We start from the raw sequence: 15,736 nt of genomic DNA on the forward strand, positions 1-15,736 counted from the left end.
ATCACTGGTTTTGAGCGAGCAGTGACTTAGCGGAAGTGATGTTCCGGAAGTGAATTTCATGATCTGCGCGTGCGGGGTAGAACGGATGGAGGGGGGCGGTGCATAGTGGGACGGTGGGCAGAGTAAGCTGGTTTCAGGTATTTCCAGGACCTAGAAGTGATTTGCTTTAGTTCCTAAAGGAGGGTGCTGCCGCGTGTGGGGGTGATGATGGAAAGGAAGGGTCAGGGATAACGTCCTTCGTCAAAGGAAGAATTCCTTTTATTGTGGTGATTTTAAAATGTTCAACAGTAAATGCTTTTCACTGACTCAGACACAGGTCTGGCTAATCCTGACCTTATCTATTCCTGTCATCCTGTTATTCCGAAGAAACATATTTTTACTGACTGTTTGGGAGAGGAAATCCTGGGATAACTAACTGAAGGATATAGTATAATAAAAAAATTCTGAGTTATGATATTTTCAAGCCTCTGGTCTGTTAGAGATGTTTAGATAATTGTACAAGTCTGAGTCAGAACTGAACTTTTCAAGGTTCCTTTTTAGACTTAGGATTCTCTGATCTGTCTTGGAACTGAAAATCGCTTCTAGGAGGTTCACAGTCCTCACCATCACTGCTGGTCTGCCCAGCTGTGCCTCAAGTGAAGGGGAAACCACACCTGTGAGCTAGTGCACAGCTTTAGAATATGGGGCCGGCACAACCAGTGGCCCATGTCAGGAAGTCATAGAGGTGTGTTTTATGTAATAGAATTGTCATTGACCAGATATCCATTATCCGTTTCTCATTTTTCCATGAGATTCTTTGGCAAATATTATGAGATCACCTCTAAGATGCTCTGTGGTCCATATACTTCCTCCTCCTCCCCCCCCCCCCCCCCCCCGTGACAAAAACATTATAACAAGTATCAGAACATGTAGATAAAAGCTTCCTCCTCCTCCTTTCCTCACTATAATCATTGTGAACACTTACGGTATATTCTATTTTTTTTTTTTTTCCTGTGTGAAAAATAAACTAGTCCTAGTTTTGCACAAATAAGACCATGGCTTAGACCTTTTATTTAACATGTGATTCCTTTACGTCGTTTCCCTATAAACAGTGGATTGTGAACATATTCCTTTATTAACAGATTCATTTCTACAGCACTTAAAATTAGTTTTCTGTTGTATGGATGAGATAGTTTCCAACTTTTCACTATTCTGTCCTGTGATGATATATGTGCTCAGACTTTATATTAAGATATTTTAAGTCACATCAGAGTCTTTGTCACTTCGATTCCCTGGTAATAATTTTCCTGGCATCAGTACGCCTAGATGCTCGGGGATAAGTGTTTTGGGGCAACCAGAACACTTGATTCCTGGCATATATATTCTGCTGGGAGGGTAGGTTTGGTTTATAGTTATGAGAGATGTGTTATGAATAGTTAACATAAAACATCCTATAGCTCTTAGGAGGTAGAGAATAAAACATTACTTTTTAGAAACCTGTATATAGATAAACATGGAACAAAGAATTGAATTTACAGTGATATGTGGGGACCATTTACTTCATAATTCTGTTTAAATACTTGTACACAATCTAAGAGTATTCTGTCGCTATGCTCTGATACCTTCTAGAAAGAAGTAAATGCCTCTGGCTGCACACTGGGTTAGGTGCACGTTGGGCATGTGGGTTAAATATGTTTTCCCTCCCCTATCTTTCTGCCAAAGTCAAGGACCCTAGAAGAGGATTTTACTGCCTTCTCTGAAAATGTGATTTTTAGGAACCAGTCCTTACTTATCTTTTAAAGTTGACAACGTTCTTGTTATGATCATGAAGTATCAAATAAAGAATAGATTGGTCTGCACTGTGTAAATTGTAGCCCTCCAACTTTATAGATTTCATACGGATAGGAAAAAACTGAAGTGAAGCACATCACCTCTTAACAGTGGATGTTTCTTGGTGATAGGATTCTGAATAACTGAAACTTTGTTCCTGCTTTTCTGTATTTCCAGATTCCTAGAGTGAACATGTGTTGCATGTTATAATATATGGGGATGAGGGAATAAAAATATGGGACAAATATTTTTAGAAGGTTTCACATGAGGGAGGGTGCGGTGGAGAGAGCCCACGAAGATAGGAGTGGGTGGGTACTTTTCCACTGACAAGGAGGCCTGCCAAGCCTGAGGGAACTCTCCGACTCCACCCTGTACTTTTCAGAGCCAGAGTTTTTGAAGTCCTTTGTGCTAGTTAAGGACTAGCATAGTTAGCACAGCTAAGTAAGTATGTAACAGATTTCTATTATTAGTTTATCTTTGCTGAGTCTCGTTTGATTGACAGAGAGTCCTCCACCCAGAAAGTTTGATTTATTTTGGCAGTTGGAAGAGGATTTTTTGGAGTGCTTGTTATCTAAAAAAAGTAAGGCTGGGGAACCTGCCTTTCCCCTACTCCCTTTAAAACAAAACAAAACAAAAACACAGAAAACTGTTTGGGTTGGTCCTGGTGAGCGGGCCTAATCTAGGGATTACTTAGCAAGCATGACCCCAGGGCTGGTTCTATAAATGTTACCGAATCTATTCCTTAACCGTGTGCAGGTTCTTCCAGTGCCGCGGCCCACAGTTCCGGTTAATTGGTGGAAACCAGTTTTGTGAGACTTGGGTAAGCCCATACCCCTTAGGTCTACACTTCATGTCGGACAGTGATTTGAAAGCATTTTGAGTTACAAACATTTAAACAATCACGCGGAGCAAAACGAAGGGGATTACATCAAGTTTCTAAAAGCTAACTTTTATCATTATAAAAACTACAGTTGCTCATTGTAGGCTACTTTAAGAGCTATAGTAAGTACGAAGGAAAAATATAGTTGACTCGTCATTTCGTTATCTGTAGGTTAAACATTGTCTACATCTTGACTATTTCATTTCAGTTTTTTTACATAAATAGATGTACCTTCGGATTAAACATTGTGAGCATTTCCTCCTGGTATTTCTGGTTTACTTCTTCTGTCTTGCAAAAGTGACTGCCTGTGGCTAGTAAGTGGTGTTATTTATGGTTGGCATGGGTGCAGATACCTTTTATTTTTACGGTGGCTGCCTTAAGTATTACACTTCTAATAAATCCATGTATGTGTTAATTGTGATATTCTTTGTTGCTGTGCCCAAATTGATAGATTATTAGAGCTGGCAGGGACCTTGATGATGGAGGTCAGTACTTTAATTAGAGAAATGAGGAAAACTATCCAGGAGGGTTGCCCTTTGCCCAATATCATTAAATTATTTAATGGTCTAAAAATATTACTGTAGGAAACAGCTGTTACCTCTCTTTTGCAGGTTGAGAAACTGGGGTATTGAGAATTTAATGAACACATTTTTTCAAACAACCAGGTTGTGTTTTTTACATGCTTGGGAGGAGAAAGAATTACCAGTAGGTCAGTGGTTTAGCATTGAATTGACAAAACCTGTTTATTAACTGCATTTTTCAACCACCAGTTGATGGATTTGATGGCATATATAAGCAGCTACCTTTATTTCCTCCCATATTTGTGCAGAAGTCATTATTGATACGATGTTGACAATGCCTGCTTTTCTCTTAGGAGTTAAAATAATAATTTTTATCCTTTGCAGTTAAACAAAATGGTCAATATTTAAGGAATCATAATTTTCAGTAGAGATAATAGTGATTTTTGAAGCTTTGATATTTTAAAGTCCATATTCCATACTGACACTTTTCATTTGGCTTTGAAAAGCAATAGACACTTGGGAGTGTTTTACAGTTTGAGAAAAAAAATGTTATGGCTGTGTGTGTGTGTGTGTGTGTGCATGTTTGTGTGTGTTTGTGGGTTTTACTTTTTTGAACAGAGTGATGTCCTGAAAGATAAGCTAGGAAAATGAAACAGAATTGTTCACCGTTTCAATTTCACCTTGGGAAGAACCGGGGCGGTGGTTGCGGGCAACACTAGCTTTGTTGACCCTGAAGTCTAGGCAGTTAGGGCCTGTGAATGTGGCATTTGCAGGGTTTCACTGGACCTGCTGCCTTGGAAAAGCTCTCTGGAACAACCAGAGGTGCTGTTAGCAAGGCCCGCTTCCTGTGTGAGTACCTATTGTGGAGCCCTGCGCTGAATGGGAGGTTTGTGAGAAGTGGTTTCCCACCAGCACACAATGCTGCCCCTGGGCCATGTAAATACACATTCCACTCAGGGTCATCCGAACAGGGACTGGCCAGGACGCTCTTGCAGAGAGAAAGATATTTTGGAGTTCCATTTATTTATAGTGGCTGGTGGAAAAGTAATAGGCTTATTAAATCTATTTTTAAAAATAAAAGCGAAGTCTCTTATCTAGTATTGTTTGTTGCATGCAAATCAGTTAGCCGTACTGTATTTTAATTTTACTAATTTGTTGCTCTAGGAGATGAATGTCACTGTCTTACTGATTTGTCTATATTTGAAACTTGAGTTTCTTGTTGTAAGAGTTCTTATGCCTCAGAAAGATTTTTTTGGATTCTTTGATGAAAGACATAATAGGCTGAGGCAAAAGAAAATAAGTTAGTGACCCTAGAAGATACTAGATCAAGTTGTCTCTGGATTTAGAATGACGGTGTTGAGCAGTAAACGAAGGTCTAGCGATCAGAGCAGGCACGATTCTTACTTGGGAATGGCAACACAAATTTTTGTCTTTATTCCTTGGACTTGAGATCTTTTAAAAACCATTTAAACTTTTGTTAATAAAACAGAAAAGTAAATTCAGGGCAACTGCTTTGTTCTTGCAGATTATTTGACCATATGCCAGGGTGGCTCAGTCAGTTGAGCATCTGATTCTTGATTTTGGTTCAGGTCACGATCCCAGGGTCGTGGGATTGAGCCCTGCATCGGGCTCTGTGCTGAGCATGGAGCCTGCTTAAGATTCTCCCTCTCTGTCTCTGTTTATCTCTCCCCCAATTGTGCTTGCTGTCTCTAAAATAAATTAAAAAAAAAAAAGAGAGATTGTAATGTCTAACAAAGGTAAATGAAATTAAAAAGAGAATAAATTAAATACTAAAAATCATAGAAATCTTTCCTTCAAATATCCGGGGCCTCCTTAAATAGTATTTAGTGTAGCTCATTTGCAATCATAAAAAAAATCATCAAGATCAATCCTATTGTACAACCCCCAAAGGAAAAAACCGAGGGAACTCATGGGTATTTTTCACAGCTTCATTGTAAAGTCCAAGATCAAAAGGATGGTTATCTTCTTTAAACTGGACATAAGATACACACATGATGGTTGCCTTGGCTCTTAACTCTTCCAGCTACTTCCATGATTCCAGAGATTTCTTCATCAAGGGGCTCCATCAACTCAATGGTCTCATGTTTTCCCTTCTCCATCTGAAAGAGTAAACATTTTCCCAGTAGAATGACTCTTTTCCAGCCTCCCTACAAAGCAGACCAGCTGGATGATGAACAGAGCTAGCATGCTGGCCTTATGTGTGACCCGGGGAACTTCATCATGTCCCCGATGATTGTTGTGAGCTTGATTATTTGCTTTGAGTACAGGGCGTGAATCTGATCAGGAGAGGTTGAATGGGAGTCCCATCTAGCAGGCCTGGATTTACTGGAATCTGGTCCTACCCGGTTCCTGACCTCCAGTTTTGCTGACCATCCTTGCAGAGGGGGACCTGGCCTTCAACATCCATTTTCTTATCCCACCAGCCTACTGTTCTTTTTTTTTTTCAACGTTTATTTATTTTTGGGACAGAGAGAGACAGAGCATGAAGGGGGGAGGGGCAGAGAGAGAGGGAGACACAGAATCGGAAGCAGGCTCCAGGCTCTGAGCCATCAGCCCAGAGCCTGACGCGGGGCTCGAACTCACGGACCGCGAGATCGTGACCTGGCTGAAGTCGGACGCTTAACCGACTGCGCCACCCAGGCGCCCCACCAGCCTACTGTTCTTACTTCCTTCAAGATTTTACCAAATGAATGTGTTTCACCAAAGTGATTTATTTATTTATTTTTAAGTTTATTTATTTATTTTGAGAGAGAGAGAGAGCTAGCAGGGGAGGGGCAGAGAGGGAGGAGGGGAGGGAGGGAGAGAGAATCCCAAATAGGCTCTGCACTGGCAGTGTGCCCCTCCCCAAAGTGCTTTAAAGAGTGTAACATAAAGTCCTAAAGAGAGAAATCCCTGCTAGAATTGGATAGCTTTTCATTTGGATTAATAATTTTGTTCAGAATCTGTCAGGTGAATTGTGAATATACAGACTATAATATAAGGACAGCCATCTTTGTTTACTAGAGAGTGAACTTAAAATTTTCTTCTTTTACATCTAAGCAGCTTAGTTTGGTGCAGTAGTTCTCACAGTGTGGTGTGGGGGACCCTTTTTTGGGGATCATGAGGTGAGAACTATTAATAACCCTAAAATGTTCTTTGTCTTTTTCATTCCCATGCTTCTGAGTTCTTCAGTGACATTCATGGCAATATTTTTTGCGTGTGTCTTTCATGCATTGTCATTATGGGAAATATGAAAATTGAATTGGAGAATACGGGTTTTGTATCCGAGTTGACATTTAAAATTGTTTTGCTGGAAAGATTTTGACATCTTAACAGACTCCTCAGGTTTAGAATTTGCATGATTTCAGATTAAAAGTATCTTGCACTGAGCAGAACCTAGGTGCTTATTAAATGAATAAATGTAGCCCCCTTATATTTTCTTAATAAATTATATTAGTGTAATTAATGATGTCCTCCTCGTTCACAGGGAGTGTTTAGAATATAGGCAGGCACCATACATTCAAACATTTAGATTCATCCACTTGCACGTAAAGCACATGGATAGGAGTCATTATCTTCATCTAGGAAAACCAACCTCCTTAATGTTCTGTGGTACGTGACCGTTTTTTTTCCCCTTGAGAAGAGGAAAATAGTTTTCCTAAAGAATTCCACATTTTTGTGTTTTTTTAAAAAATGTTGGTCTAAATTAGTAATGTGGTTGCATATATTATCTCATACTAAAATTTTATAGTAATAAGTTAATCTGAAATAGTAAATAGATGTTTCCTTACATGAGTCTTTGCACCTGCTAATTTGTTTCTTTGCGAGTTTTGTCACTTCATGTGGACTTTCTGTTTCAGTAGGTTTTAAGCTCAAAGAAACACCTGGTGTGTGTTTTGTGTTTAGTCACTTTAAGTGAAATACCAAGTTGCTTATGAGAATGTCATCAATTGTAGTGATTCTTCAAGAAATAACACCATGCTGGTTTTCATGTGTCCTATAGTATTCTCTCATTGACACCCACCCCCTTTGCCTTAGAGGTGGAGAAAAGAATGAGATATTAAAAAAAAAAAATTGAACCAACATCTACGATTGTTAATGAAATGTCAGAAATCTTTGAAATACATACGTAAGTATAAATAGACAAAACACCAACGATCTTAATGGTGCAGACGGTTTTCCTTATAAAGAGTGTTCTATGACATCTGTTTACATAAACAAAACTGGGTATGTAATGTAAACATGGTTGAATTCTATATGAGCTGATTCAAGAAACAATTTTAGTATCCTCCTGGCTGATCAGAAGTGAAGATTGAGATAGGGGGCATGTTTTGAAGACAAACTCCTCTTCTGGAACACTTAAGTCGAGAAAAGAGGCCACAGCTGGGAAACCAAATTTAGACGCTGGAGTTTATCTCCGATGAAAGGGTTCATAGAGCATGGAGGTCTGTTGACTCTGTGTTGTTTCATCAGAAGTATCCAGCTTGGATTCTGTTTTAGTTATCCAGTGTAACATTTCACTGTAATGCTGCTTAACCCCGTGCCTGTATTTCTAGAATCCTAGGATTCTAGTACAGTGACTGGCACACAGTGGGTGCTCAGTAAATATTTGTTCAGCCAACAGATGATAATTTTGTTCAGGTCCTTTTGTAATGCCATTTTAGAAGGTATCTTTCAACTAAGTCCTTTTGAGATCTTGAAAATAATAGAATCTCGAAACCCTTCGTACGAAAGGCCTTATTCTAACCACCTCATCAATAATTCGGTCAGCTGCATTCTTGCTTTTGTGGTTAGTCCTGGCACATCTCATTAACAGTCACCATGGAGAGTATCACTCTACTAGTTTAAAATATGGTTTATGCAGGGGTTTTTCCCCCTCCCTGGTTAACTTTTAACCATCTGGACTACATGCTAATACAGTGAATTTGCTTACCCTTCCTTAAGCTACTTTAAAAATGTTTTAAAAATTATTAAATCTGTACCTTGGTAAGGATACATCAAAAATTCAGAGTTGTTGCTGTTGTATGGGGAGCAGTGGAGGATAGGTGAGAAATGTACTTTTACTGAGTGGCTTTGAAAGTTACTTTTTGAATTTTGTGTCATGTGCTTGTTCAATTAAAAAAAAAAAAAAAAGGACGGGGTGCCTGGGTGGCTCAGTCGGTTAAGTGTCAGACTTCTGCTCAGGTTGAGATCTCCTTGCTCATGGGATGGAGCCCTGTGTTGGACTTTTCGCTGACAGCGTGCAGCCTGCTTCAGATCCTTGGTGTCTGTCTGTCTGTGTCTGCCCTTCCCCTGCTCGTGTGTGTATGTGTGCATGCTCTTTCTCTCTCAAAAATAAACATTAACAAAAAATACAAAAGAAAAGGGGGTGCCTGGGTGGCTCAGTCCATTTGTTAAGCATCCAACTCTTGATTTCGGCTCTGGTCATAATCTCACGGTTTGTGGGTTCGAGCTGACAGCACAGAGCCTGCTTGGGATTGTCCCTGTCTCTGCCCCTCCCACTGCCTCTCTTTCAGAATAAATAAACTTAAAAAAAATAAAAATACAGTTGACACACAATAGTCTATTAGTTGCATGTGTACAACAGTGATTCAACAATGATGAACATTGCAAAGCACCATGATAATGTTTTATATAATTTTTAAAGCCACTAACCTGTGAATTCTGCATCAGCTTGTCCACTTTGTGTTTCCTTGGGAGAATCTTGAATGTTATAATCAGTTGGCTATTCTTACCATCACTTTCTATTTGAGTCTCCTTGGGCAGATTACTCAATAGTTGCTACATATGTAAAAGAGGAACACCGCCCACCTCACATGAATATCGTGAAGCTGGATGAGCATTAGTGCGAGGTGGTTCACACGTGCTCTTGCCACCACCCCCCCCCCCTCCCCCAGGCTAAAGGAAGAGCTTCGGAGCTCTTCTTCTAACCCTTTCCCAGAAAGCAGTCAATTGTTTGGTGCTTGTAACACATTTTTACCCCCAAATAAAGGGTGTTATGTGTGGCTGTTAGGTACTCAGTGGTTGCACAAATGTGAACTTAATTCTTAATACGTTTGGGGTTTTATTAAAGGGGAGTCTAGAAGCCATGTTAAGCACCCCTGTTACAAATGCAGAAACTGAGATGCAGACAGCCTGTGCAGGAATACCCTGAACCACAGAGGACAGGCAGTGCTGTGGGGGTTTCAGGCAGATAGTGGTTACTGAGGGCTGGGTAAGGAGTGAATTGCGGGTGCTGGGAAGGAGAGCGTGTCTTCTGACTTCACATCTCATCTCTTTCTACCTTCTCATGCAGTTTGGAGGTAGGTGGTATGGTGGTGGGAAGTCTTAGAACTGGAGGGAGCTTTAGAAATGACCTTTCCAGGGGTGCCTGGGTGGCTCAGTCGGTTAAGGGTCCAGCTCTTGGTTTTAGCTTAGGTCATGATCTCATGGTTTCATGAGTTCAAGCTCCAACAGCGCAGAGCCTGCTTGGGATCCTCTGTCTCTCTGTCTGTCTCTCTGTCTCTCTGTCTCTCTCTCTCTCTCTCTCTGTCCCTTTCCCACTCACGCTATTTCTGTCTCTCTCAAAATAAATAAACTCAAAGAAATGACCTTTACATTCTTGGACTATAGTTTTCTAGACTTTTCTTCAATGCCCTATAGAAAAGGATATAAAGAAAGAGCCATACAAGTCCAAATTTCATTGAAAATATGTATTTTCAGTTACCTGCATCCATGGATAAAGTATGTGGGGAAAGTTAGGTTGGATATGTGTGTAAATAAGGCCTCATAGCTTTGGAATGTTTCATTGCAGGTGCTAGAGTGTCATCCTTGGGAGGTCAGATTTATTGTGCTGAGTGTAGCTGGAGTTGAGGTGTTCTAATAAAAATGTCTAATTACATATGTAAACTTCAAACAAAGCAAACTTCAAACTTGAACAAACCAAACAAACATTCGTTAAGCTTTTGTTTGTAGATGGGTCCCCTTTCCTTTTATCTAATATTTGTAGAACTGAGTTGTTACATATATGTGGATGTGGATCTCAGGTCCAGAGACTGTAAATATACAGTGCTGTAATTTTTTTTTCCTATAGGTTTTATATTTTTTATTTTTATTTTTTATTTAAAAAATTTTTTTTAACGTTTATTTATTTTTGACAGAGAGAGAGAGAGAGACAGAGCATGAACGGGGGAGGGTCAGAGAGAGGGAGACACAGAATCTGAAACAGGCTCCAGGCTCTGAGCTGTCAGCACAGAGCCTGACGCGGGGCTCGAACTCACGGACCGCGAAGTCGTTCGCTCAACCAACTGAGCCACCCAGGTGCCCCGGTTTTATGTTTTTTAAAAGACTTGGGACGTATTGAGTTATGGAAGCAACCTCTGTATTATTTATGGAGAATTATAAAAGTAGCCTCAGATTAGTATAGTGTTTACATATAATCTGTAGATATATAGACTCCCCTTCCCCCACCAAAAATGGTGCCTTCTAGATAGTAGGGTTTTTTTTTTTAATGTTTATTTATTTTTGAGAGAGAGAGACAGAGCATGAGACAGAGCATGGGGAGAGGCAGAAAGAGAGGGAGACACAGAATCTGAAACAGGCTCCAAGCTCTGAGCTGTCAGCACAGAGCCTGACGTGGGGCTCGAACTTGGGAATGGCGAGATCATGACCCAGGCCGAAGTCAGATGCTTAACCAACTGAGCCACCCATGCACCCCTGCGTAGTAGTTTTGAGTTCAGACATGGGTGTGCTTTGCCATTTAAGCAAAGGCAAACTAAAAGTACACACACACAAAAAAACATGTATGTATTCTTGAAGGCAAGGCCTATATATTAGACAAGTTGGCATCCCTCCTTGTTCCCCAGATCACAGTGGACAATTCTTTTTTACTTGTTGCTTAAGCCATTATTTATTTTAATCCAGGGAGGTGGTGGTGGTTTTAATCTGAACTCGATTTCACAGGATTTCTTTGTGGATTTAAACACTGCACCTGAATGTCCTGTGTTTATAATTGGATGCAAAAAGCAAGAATGTTTTTAAGGCTGAGAACTTTTTAGACGACCGTGATTTAACTTCGCTAATGAACCCATATCAGACAAGAAGACAAATTCCAGACAATTTGTGCCTCAACCAACCAGCTGGGTGCATACCTACAGGTACTGCTCATGTCTCAAGAGGTTTTTCTGCTTGAACAGTGATCACCCCTCCTCCTTTCATTCACGTGGCAAGCCGTGGCAAGAGTCTTTCTTCCACAGCTGTGTGGAACTCAGCTGTAAAATTAGATTTCATTGGCATAAAAACACAGTGATTACCATCGCTGTTTGCTCAATACATTCTTTTTTCCAACATTTTGCTTAGATCCTTCCTCCCTTTTATGCACGAGGCTCAGGTTCTACTTTCACAAGTAAGAGCAACTATAGGTTTTCAGAGTTTGAGTAAGCGTCTTTCCAGCTTGAGTTTAATCTGTGTTAAGTCAGCAGTGGTGTTTGAATGTGTGGTCTGTTAAGAGCAGAAAAGAACCTTAAAGGCTAATCTATACTCTTGTCCTTTCATGAAAGGGGACATTTCAACTTCAGAGTAAATGGGCAAACCCCGGATTAGAACTCAGACTTTGCAGTACTCAGTCCTGGAGTCCTACTGTAATGCTTTTTACCATAACACACTGCTCCTTTGAGCTCTTGATAGCAAAGGGGCTGTGAAGATTTCGGATAAAAATCCATAGTCCCTCTCCATATCCTCCCCCCTCCCCCCTCCCCCCCAATTTAATTTGATTTATTAAAAAGCAAAGGGGAGTGTTTTCCTGTCTCCAAGTACCTTTCCAGTCCACGGTACGGGAGAGGTGAGGGCAAGAAAAAACACTAAAACCACCCCAGCTTTCTCAACGTCCAGGTTTGTAAATGGCCACATGCTAATCTGCATGGGCAGAGCCACGCGCAGGGAGCTGGTTTTATGTTGCTGAGAAGGGAGAGAAAAACTCTCCTCTCATAGGCGCAGGGAGGTGGTAAAAACAGATGTGTGCTGATCGATGGGCAGATTTTTCTCAGCTCCAGAGGTAAAGATGATTGCACAGTGTTTCTGTTTTGTTTCAATCGCTTTTCCTCCCCTATTGATGCTATTGGTGTTTCCATAGTTATTATTAGAAAGCTGTTTCTTTCTAGTTTTGCTCTGAAGGCTAGAAATGACAACCATTTTCAGAGTTTCCAGGTCTTGAAATACCGGTCCAGGGGTTTACCTTTTAAAACCAGTGTGGAGCAGTAAGGAAAGAGGTTTTTCTGATGAGGAAGATAAAATAACAAATGATACTTTGACATCGTATTAGTTGTCAGGAATGTGTACAGCTAACTTTTTTCCTTCTCTCCCCTCCTCTCTCTGAGCTCTCTCCCTCCTTCTTTGTCTTTCTGAATCTTGCTAATAAAGCTTACAAAGGGAGACCACACATTAGGAAGTTGTCAGTCTTCTGACTGATGGCATATGGGCATAAAGGCCATCCATATGAGACAAGGTTCGTGAACATAGTTTTTCTTTATTTCTTTTTTCTCTGCTCTGTGATTCTCTATCATAATTCTGACTTTTCTACATTTTGTTTTGTTTTGTTTTACTACAGCCACGGCACAGACAAATGTAAATCAGCTGCACAAATGTTTGTCATAATAAATTTTTATTAGACTTAGCCATTTAGAAACTTGTAATCACTCATAAAGCATTAGCTACCTGATAGTTACATTGTTGTAAAAGAATACAGTGATTTCTTAGTTACCTCGTAGCACCCTTTTGCCCCAAACACAACTTGGTAAAGTAAACCGCCCCTGTCTTCCATGATTGAGTTAGTTTGTCCTTTTGTCTTTCTGACTACTGCTGGGGTTTTTCTTGCCTTTGCAACAAGAAAAAGTTGCTTTTTCTTACTAGTATTGTGTAAATGGCTAGAACGTTTCTCTGGTACGTTTGTAACAATTTTCTAAAAGCTGGCCCACAGTGTTAGAAGTCAATTGGTATTTTTAGTAGAGAAGGAAATTTTCTTGAAGTGTGAATCAAGCTGTGGTTTTACTAATGTACCCATGACAGTATTTTTCTCTGGGTGTAGAACAAGCATGTTGCAGGCAAAATGTTTACATGTTAGATTATGTGAATGTGATTGGTTAATCTCTGTTTTATTGGAAAATACAAAAAAAAATTAGATTATGTGAATGTGATTGGTTAATCTCTGTTTTATTGGGAAAAAAAAATTTATGGAATCACAGTTATCTTCAGTGGCATGAATTTTGAAGAGTATTTATTAGGCCAAAAAATCAATCTAATTAGTATTACTTAGATTAATATTTTAATAAATATTAATAATTAACATTAATAAATGTTAATTTTAATAAAAATTTAATAAAAAATAATTAATTACAGGTTAATATTTATTAGATTATTTATTTGCCCAATTGCTTTATAAAAAGTTCCTGTAATTGATATGTTTTCATCAATGTCCCACTCATCAAGGAACCCATTTGGTTTCTGAAAGTGCATTTTAAAATGCAGAATGGAGGCGAAAAGTTAACGCTGATCATGTGCGTTCTTCTCATTGGTTTCCTCACCGCATCTGCTTTTTAGACACTTCCCTAGGGTCGTCTAGAAATCAGTCAAAAACAACGTCAGAGTGTAGGTGAAGTGAGCCTGGGAGCTGTGCCTCAGGGCCTGACTTGAGATGTAACTCAGAGAGTCCCCTCCTCCTGCAGCTGTGTGGGCTCCTTTGGTTCTGAGGGTTATACTTTGCTCCTTTTGGTGTTGTTACGTTTCTTTTTCTCTTGTCGTCTGAAACTAATTTGTGTACTGTACTGCCAACTCACATTTTGAATTAATGTAAGGAAATTTGGGTCATCGGCCCATGGAGTGAGGGACCAGGACATTTTGTTACTAATTTGAAGGCCAGGTTCACCGATTTAAAAACTCTCCCAACAGCGATTAGGGCTTTGGTTTTTTCAAGTTAGAAAAGCTTCCTAGTATATAATTGCTTTCTCTGGCCTTTGGAAATGGATCTGCGGTTCTCTCCTGAGAATCCAGTTTTTCATGAATTTGGCCAGTGTGTTTCTTGGTATAGGCTGGGGCCAAAATACCATGGAAAACCTTTTTAGACTTGGAGTTGGGAAAGCCAAATAAGAGGAAAAAGTAATAAGCCAGTTGCCTAGAGTAACGTAAAAACTGAAGACCTTTTGTAATATTCTTTTAAAATAAGGTGTTCTTTAAAAGCTTTGGGGCATATTTGGACGGAGGTAAATGTCTTAACTAACAGTGAGGATCTGTTCGTTTCTCAGAGCGCCCAGCCCCCACGCCTGCTGTTAGCTCAGGACTTCTTCCCTAGTGCTGGGCCTTGCTAGCAGGTAATCAAGGTGGCAAACGACTGGCTCTCGCAGGAGAGGGGGAAGTTAACCACAAGTGCTCGTGTGGCATCCCTCCCCTGTCAGTCAGAAGACGAGAACTAGCTGGGCATGAAGCACTTGTGGTTTTAGTGTTAGGATGTGTGGTTAGGGGGAGAGGTTGTGAAGGCCTGTGGTTGTTACCGAATTCTTTGAAATGGAAGCATGGGTATGGGTAAGAACAAAATAAAGAACAGGAGTGAAACCTTGGGGCCCTGTGTAAAAATAAATAAATAAATAAATAAATAAATAAATAAATAAATAAATAAATAAATTCAGAGGATTAGAAAAAAGCATTGTAATAGAAATCATCCATTTTCCATTTTTTAATTCTCATTAGTCTTGCAGCACATTTATTCTTTATTTGTAAAGGGTAGTGGTCTAAAGAATGAGATCTTTGCAAGAACTCTGTTGTGTGTGAAGGGGACGGTGTGAATGTGGTACAGCCTTGTCTGAAATACTTGAGTTCCGTGATCCATTTGGCCAGCCCGGATACACATTTGTCTAGGGGAGAAAGAACCCAGACCAGAAAAATGAATGTTTTGTCAGGGTGGTTTGTCATGAGACTTTCTGACTCAAATAAAAAACAGTTACAGCTCAGTTTTCCAGAGATCACACATCTGGCCATTCAGCTTCTCTTAGAGCTGATAATCAGCAAATGGTCAAGGAAGGTGGCTCAGGGCACATAGGGGAGCTTCAGTGACCCCACAGAGACTGTTCCTTTCTACTCGTGTACATGACTAGCAGTCTGGCTTCCTAAGGAGCCCAAGGAAGAGGTAAGACGGCAAATTTAGGATATGGTCCTGAAATGTGAGGAGGGATGGTCTGCAGTGTTTCCTAATGAGAAAGAGGAAAAAACCCAAAAAGTAGGCATGAATTTCTCTGCGTGCAAGGTCAAAATGCTTCAGTAACTCCTTAACACATCACCTTGTGATTGCAGGCAGTATTGTTGTAAACAGTGACCCCACATCCCTGGGAAAAACTAAAGTTATGGCCAGCCTTCTCTGTAATGAAGATGTGTGACTTTCCATCCACAGTCATTGCAAATAGAGTAAGTTTTGGTCCTCATGGTCAACTGTTTGGGTAGTAAGCCTTCCACATTTATTGCTTCATCTTTTCATTCCATTAAAACGTCATATGGGGTCTCTTGG

At 40.1% G+C, this 15,736-nt stretch overlaps 1 protein-coding gene and 1 long non-coding RNA gene across 3 annotated transcripts in view; one reads left to right on the plus strand and one right to left on the minus strand.

Moving 5' to 3' along the window:
* The window catches only part of FNDC3B (fibronectin type III domain containing 3B), a 364,422-nt gene that overhangs the window by 59,050 nt on the left and 289,636 nt on the right, over positions 1-15,736 (plus strand). The window lies entirely within an intron of this gene.
* Positions 4,620-5,428, minus strand: LOC147577298 (uncharacterized). The gene is made up of 2 exons (XR_015240126.1): positions 5,223-5,428; positions 4,620-4,879 (listed from the first exon to the last, which is right to left on the minus strand). It is a non-coding gene; the product is annotated as an uncharacterized LOC147577298 (long non-coding RNA).

Source organism: Puma concolor, chromosome C2 (genome assembly GCF_028749965.1).
Source record: "Puma concolor isolate L17-30 chromosome C2, mPumCon1.1.hap2, whole genome shotgun sequence".
Lineage (NCBI taxonomy): Eukaryota > Metazoa > Chordata > Mammalia > Carnivora > Felidae > Puma > Puma concolor.